The sequence below is a fragment of the Trichomycterus rosablanca genome, chromosome 8 (genome assembly GCF_030014385.1).
Source record: "Trichomycterus rosablanca isolate fTriRos1 chromosome 8, fTriRos1.hap1, whole genome shotgun sequence".
In the NCBI taxonomy this organism is placed as follows: Eukaryota; Metazoa; Chordata; class Actinopteri; order Siluriformes; family Trichomycteridae; genus Trichomycterus; species Trichomycterus rosablanca.
The window spans coordinates 25,449,670-25,457,661 of NC_085995.1; positions in this window are offsets into that span (position 1 = coordinate 25,449,670).

Sequence of the window (7,992 nt, forward strand, 5' to 3'; positions counted from 1 at the left end):
ACAATCTGATCCCCTAAGCTAAAGAAAAGTAGTTACATCATATTACCTTAATCTAGATGAAAATGTTTCAAATGAGGCCAAGGCCTTAAGTCTACAATGTCTTCTGCCAACTGTTTATTACATTTGGGGTTCTATCATAGTACATGGATCATCTCATCAAAATTTATAAGGTCCTTAGTGCTTTGCATGACTATATAATACAGGACTAAATACAGGGCAACTTTACAACTTTACTGGTCCATGTAACTTTACTAGTCCATGCACCCTATAGACCAGGGGTGTCAAACTCATTTTCACCGAGGGCCACATCAGCATTATGGTGGCCCTCAAAGGGCAGATAGTAACGTATCCTGCTGTGATTGCAGTCTGTTGTTTTTCTTGGAGGCCGAATTCTGCTTTTATATTGTCCTACTTTACCACAGACACAGCCTCATAACACAAGAGACGCACCGGTTTCTCTTCCTGAAGCACAAACTTGTTTTCACTTTAATAAAATTTCCTCCTTATGCTTAATTTTCTTACTTATCTTCTTGTACATTTTAGGATCATGTGTAAATATGTGTAACATCATCTACTGGCGGGCTGTGTCACTTTGCAGGTCACAAAATCAGCATGCATTTTGAAAGATGCAGTTTTTTTAGGATTTTACAGTGTATTTTTAAGACAATCATTCTGCCCTCACTAATAGTTTATCCCCCTTTCCCAGCTAGACAGACAGACAGACAGACAGACAGACAGACAGACAGACAGACAGACAGACAGAAAGACAGCTTCCTTCAGAATACAGTCGGTTTATTTGCTCGCCAGCTGTGTGATACACTGTGTGCATCAAAATGAAGTAAAAATACAAACAATAAAGAACTTAATACAGTAAAAGCACACAGTAGTAGTCAAGTGTTACATCTGGTACAATATGAGATTTAACCAAACGTAAAATAACACTAATGAGTTAAAATTTTGTGTAAAGATACTAATTGATATAGTAATGTAACAACAGTATTTAATTACGGTAAATTTGTAACTGAAACGCTGTGATATACTCACTAAACATTTACTAACAACTGAGAATATAAATGGCACTACTTACAGACGATGCTTTGGTATTATATTGAAAGATAATTATTTGTATTTATTTATTATTGTTTACATTACTGACTACGCTACTTCGTGTTCTCTTTGGCGTAAAAGTCACATGGCTTCTTAGCGAAGGTTAAAGTTAGTTGACATGACTACGATGTCACTAGTTGCCTGTGACCACTGATAAAGGTCTCGAAGATGACCAACTCAAACAGCAGCAACAGATGAACGATCGTCTCTGACTTTACATCTACAAGGTGGACCAACTAGGTAGGAGTGTCTAATAGAGTGGGCAGTGAGTGGACAGTGCTGCTGTGTCTGATCCACTCATAAAAGCACAACACACACTGACACATCACCACCATGTCATCGTCACTGCAGTGCTGAGAATCATCCACCACCTAAACAATACCTGCTCTTTGGTGGTCCTGACCATTGAAGAACAGGGTAAAAACAGGCTAAAAAAGTATGTAGAGAAACAGATGGACTACAGTCAGTAATTGTAGAACTACAAAGTGCTTCTATATGGTAAGTGGAGCTGATAAAATAGACAGTGAGTGTAGAAACAAGGAGGTGGTTTTAATGTTATGGCTGATCGGTGTAATGCCCCCATTCATATTGCAAAAAATATTTAAAAGTTGAAGCAACCAGTTCTAAAAACAGACTTGTTCACCACTTAAAGAAATGTTCCTCTTTAACATCTTTAACATCCCATCACAAACCTTTCAGGACTTGTATGACAGCTTTCAAAATAGGATCAGGACTCGTGAAAGATGGTGAGCCAAATTGTTATAAGCTTTACCATCCCTAATACATCAAAGAGTAGAAATAGATGAGCACATGGACCCAGCAAGAGAAGGACTGGACAAAGGCATGGACCAGAAATAAGACTCAACAGAAGGTGGGCATTGGGCCACTGACAGCAGGTGGATTTTGCAGAAGTGAGATTTTGAAGTGAAAAATGTGCAACCCTTAGGGCATGATAGGCCGATTTAGAGAGTGAGACACCTGAATCTTTCTGCACTTTTTTTGCACAGCTTTTCAATCAAGGAAATATTTGCATTGGATTACGACCTGTTTTCATGGCAACATTTGAAGTGCCCATTCAACACTATCATCTCCTGTGCTCTGTTGATGCCTGATGATTTAAACATCCTAAATTATTCGCTTTATTATTCTGCACCTTTGAGTTTGATTTACAGATATTAAACAGTATTAAACCACCAAACCCACTATTTACATACCGAATCATCTCTTAATATGTCTTGTAACTGAGAGGATCATTGTTAGGATTCAAAAGAAACATTCCGCGTGTCTGAATGGTGAGTCTTGTTTGAATTACAGTGCACTCTCACTCTTGTCCTTCCTGAAGTGTTCTAACATGCCTTCGACAAATAATGTCTTTCCTTTCTCAGGATCTGTATGATTTATGGGCTAAACTACATTTACCGTAAACTACATTTACCGTTGTTTTTTTATAGCTTAGATATAATACCATACTATAATACAATATGTAGAAAACCCGCAATGTTATAAAAAATCAAAGTCTCTTTGTTTAGCAGACTTTCAAAGTAAGCGTGTGGTAAATAGGTGGATTATAAAACCTATGAGTCAGTTTTTGAGAACAGTTTTTAATCCATATTATTTCATAAAATGTTGATGAAGCAACAATCTGCTAATAAGTGTTTATAAAGCATAAATCTATTCATTTAAAACACTGTTTTTTTTTTTTTTTTAATCCAGTTCTTTTGGAAAACTCAAGTTCCCATAGTTGTACGTACAGTATTATACAACCACAAATCAGTTGGGACAGCATGGAAAATGCAAATAATAAAAAAACACAGCATTTCTTATGTTTACTTTGACTTTTATTTGATTGCAGACAGGATGAACCTGAGATATTTCATGTTTTGTCTGCTGAACTTCATTTCATTTATTAACAAACATCCATTCCTGCATTTCAGGCCTGCAACACATTCCAAAAAAAGTTGGGACAGTAAAGCATTTACCACTTTGTAATGTTGCCATTCCTTTTCACCACACTTAAAAGACGTTTTGGCACCGAGGATACCAAGTGATTTAGTGTTTCAGCTTTTATTTTGTCTCATTCTTCCTGCAAACACGTCTTAAGAAGTGCAACAGTACGGGGTCGTCGTTGTCGCATTTTTCATTTCAAAATTCTCCACACATTCTCTATTGAGGACAGGTCAGGACTGCAGGCAGGCCAGTCCAGTACCCGTACCCTCTTCTTCCATAGACACGCCTTTGTAATGTGTGCAGCATGTGGTTTTGCATTGTCTTGTTGAGAAATGCACAGATGTCCCTGGAAAAGATGACGTCTTGAAGGCAGCACATGTTGCTGTAAGATCTCAATGTACTTTTCTGCATTAATGCTGCCATCACAGAAGTGTAAATGACCTTTGCCAATGGCACTGACACAGCCCCATACCATGACAGACCCTGGCTTTTGGACCTGTTGCTGATAACATTTTGGATGATCCTTTTCGTCTTTGGTCCGGAGCGCACAGTGTCCATTTTTCCAAAAAAGACCTGGAATGCTGATTCATTTGACCACAGTACATGTTTCCACTGTGTGATGGTCCATCCTAGATGCCTCTGAGCCCAGAGAAGTCAACGCTGCTTCTGGACATGGTTAACATAAGGTTTCTTTTTTGCACAGTAAGGTTTAAGTGGCATTTGTGCATGTAACTCTGTATTATAGTGCTTGACAAAGGTTTGCCTAAGTAATCTCTTGCCCATGTGGTTATATCAGCTATTGTTGAGTTCTTCTTGATGCAGTGTCGTCTGAGGGATTGAAGATCACAGGCGTTCAGCTTAAGCTTTTGCCCTTGGCCTTTACGCACTGAAATTCCTCCAGATTCGTTGAATCGTTTAATGATATTATGCACTATAGAGGGAGAAATATGCAAATCCCTTCCAATCTTTCTTTGAGGTACATTGTTTTCAATCATTTTCTTAAGCATTTGCCCCGTCCCAACTTTTTTTGGAATGTGTTGCAGGCCTGAAATGCAGGAATGGAGGTATATTGACAAATGAAATAAAGTTGTGCAGACAAAACATCTGACATGTGAAACATCTTGGGTTCAAACTGTCTGCAAAGAAATCAAAGTCAAAGTAAATATAAGAAAACTGCATTTTTATTTTATTTGCAATTTTCCATACTGTCCCAACTTTTTCTGATTTGGGGTTGTACATTACATAACTGAATGTATGTTTTACAGTCTTATTAAGTTATTAAGTTCAGGTGTTTTAGACTCATCCAGTGTCAACAGGTTTATGAAAGACAATAAATATAATAATTTTATGCTTTTAACATTTTGGCAACACTTCAGGGAAGGCCATTTGCTGATTCAGCATGTGTAGCTTTGTATAAAGCACGGCCCGTAAAGACATGTCTGCACAGAGCCCTGGCCTTTACCCCATTAAACAGCTTTGCAACGTTTTGGAATGTCATTTACAAGCCGGGACTTCTCGCATAAAATGAGTGCCTTTGATATGATATTATACTTTCAGAGTTGTTCTATCTAGTAAAAAATACATCATGTTCTCTTGAAGTACACGTCGATCTAAGCTATCTAATCTAACTACCTAAGCATTATCTTATACCTGTTATTACTCAGATGCTGACAAAATTTGATTTCTTGCTGTTATTATTTTGTGTTCTTAGTTCTTAGTGTTTATTTATTTTTATTTTAATAGGATTTTAATGTCATATTTGGTTACAACTTTGGTTACATTCATGACAGGACAGGTAGTTACTGGTAACACATGATTCATCAGTTCACAAGTTTTTTTATATAAAAGACAGTCATGGATCGCAATAAAACACGCTAGCACACCAGAGCTGACATTTCAAACTCGTCCTTTTGAATCTCAGCTCTGCCATCCGGCAGGCTGGGAGCCTACAAGAACAACGATTGACTGTTGTTCATATGAGTGCCGAAGGGGATTCGTCATAACTGAGGCAATTACGACCTCTGCTGGCTAATTGATGGCGCCTGCTCAGAGATGAGGGATAATGGGATCAGGGTGTGGCTCACCATACACAAAGCTGATTTGCATATGAACTCGCATTGTGCAGGTGAAAAGATGCAGTCGGCTACTGCACAGAGACGTGCACAGAGACGGCATGTGTTAGTCTCGGCTCTCCTCAACCAGGGTGGAGATCAACATCAGTAGAGAGGAAGCATAATGCAATTGGGTAATTGGATATGCTAAAGTCAGGAGAAAATGCATAAACAAAATAATAAAAAAAAGACAGTCATGGACAATTTTGTATCTCCAATTCACCTCACTTGCACGTCTTTAGACTGTGGGATGAAACTGCAGCTCTCTGAGGAAACCCTTGCAGATACGGGGAGAACAGTCAAAAAATCAGTGCACATGTGCCACGATTCGAATCGGTTATTCATTTAAGATTAATCAATATTCACTTTAAACAGCAGAGGGCACTGGCGCTATTCACCTTGCCTGGTTGACGGCACTTCACAAAGTTGCCAGGTAGAGGATTTTCCAGCCAAATGTATTTTTGTGAGGATACCTTCTTTATTTGTATTATTCATTTATTTATATAATGTTGGATTTGTTTTAAAATTTCATTTCAGTTTTTTACACAATAAGCATTATTTGGCGTAGTTTGTACCTACCTCAGAAATAAAAGGGCATTCATTATTTAGATAAATAAAAGATAAGCACAAATACAGTATTTTTAAAGAGAAATAATAAAAGGAAACTTTGTCATAATTTCATTTAGTTTAAAAAATCGGGGGAAAAAATCGTATCGTGAACCCAGTATCGTGAATCGTATCGCATTGTGGGTAGAGTGTATCGTTACATCCCTAATTATTATTACACTGAGCTGTGATGAATTGGCACTCTGTCCAGAGCTATTTCTATCTTAAATCCAGTGTTTTCAGACCTACCGCAACCCTAAACAGGATAAAGCAGTTGGTGAAATTAATTAAATGAATAAATAAATAAACAAATAAAAAAGGAAAAAAATGTTTAAAGACCAGATTGCAGTATTTAGTATAAACCCATACACATTTTGTTATTTTGCTCTGCCTGGTTCACACAGTCAGATGGCCTTAGTCTTCAGGTGTCTGTCAGAGTAATGAAGATATTGACTGAGGCCCACAGCTGTCCACACTAGGTAACCACTGGCCAACAATTACAGGCAAGTCACTCTCTTCCCGACAGCTGGGTAGATGTCAGTCTGCAGGATGAACCAATCTCAAATAACATTCAGTGCTCACCTGTCCTTGTATGTAATAAAAACATGATTGTTCATGTAATAAGAAACATGACACTAACTCTTTTCAAAGAATTTGCAGTGCTAGACGTGCCAGAACATTTTTAATGTTTGCTTAAGTTTTTCGATTTGAGTGAATGGACACTGATTATAACTTGCAATGTGAGTTCATCCACAACAATCTAACGTATTTTTAAACTGTCATGATTAATCAAAATACAGAGGGACAAGTGGCACATCATTGTAATATCAAATATTGTGGTACACAATATATCATCCAGTAATTGTGTCTATATTTGTATAAACATAGAGTTTTTGATTGGTTGTTTAATATAAAATGACACCCCAGACCCGGACATGAAAACTTTTTTGGGTGTTTTAAAGTATTAATAAGTCAAACACTCCACACTCCTTTCCTTTCACATGAGTATATATTAATATAGTCTGCCTGTTTGCATTCATAATTCAATCATTTATATTCAGCAGCCAGTTCTGGGGAAAAAAGCAAAAATCACCCTTGTCTGATTCCTCTTACGATGTCTTCCTTGTAATATTTAGGGTGTTTTTTTCTTGCCACCGTTGCCCACAACTTGCTCATTGGTGGTTATTGGTCCTGATATCTCACACTGGGCTTTAACTAACTTTTATTGTGTTTTACTTAAAACCAAGTTAAATATCACGTTATATACTAAGTTTGCAAGCTTGTCAGCTGCCTAGACAACTACGGTGATGTGTGATATTGCCGGTGTACAGTCACTGTTTAACAAGGTTTCATTTCCGAGGTTAAAGCATCTCTGATTCTCTGAATTGCAACTAACGTAGTACAGCAGCAGTAAAATAATAAATTAACACAAGCACAAGCATGCTGCTTATTAAACTCTTGTTAAGTCTTTTAAGTAAATTGTATGCTTATTTTTGACTGCCATTAAAATGTGTGGTGCATTATGAGGTGCAGAATATGACATCAAAGTCCTGGACAGTTGGGCAGGTCAAGAACAGCATAAAAGAATAGCAAAAATTACGTAAATCAATAAACAATGAATAAGTTCAAGCTTAGTTGTTAAGGTCCTTGGTTTAAGCGCCTCACCCAGAGGCCTTTAACCCTCAATTGCCTGGACTGTATTTGGTCACCAATACAAGTTGCTTTGGAGAAAAGCATCTGCTAAATACCATAAAGATAAATCTATTTGAAGTCTTCTTTCCTTAAGTAAGTACTGTACTTAGAGCTGTTCAAAGAAACTATCCTCCTGTCCCAACTTTTTTCTGAAAATTATATGAAGAAAAAAGACGCGTGGCTCAATAACAATCCACCCTCTCTACTCTATATTTAAACAAACCTTTTAGCATGTGTTAATTCTAAGCAATTACAGCGTAGCACTCTGTTATGCATGACTTAAAAGGAATGCATTAGCTGTCTTGTAATGTCATTGACAGCGAGTGACCACATGCACCATGCATACTGACCTCTCCTAAACTGCCAGACACAGGACAGGCATTCAGCATCCTAATGCATCAGCCTGGCAGAAAGATGATCAATAACAGATACTTTTGCTGCATGTTTATGTTAAAAAGGAATTAACATTCCAGCAGCAACTCTGATGGTATAACTGTTTATGCACCGGATGGTCAAAAATATATGGACA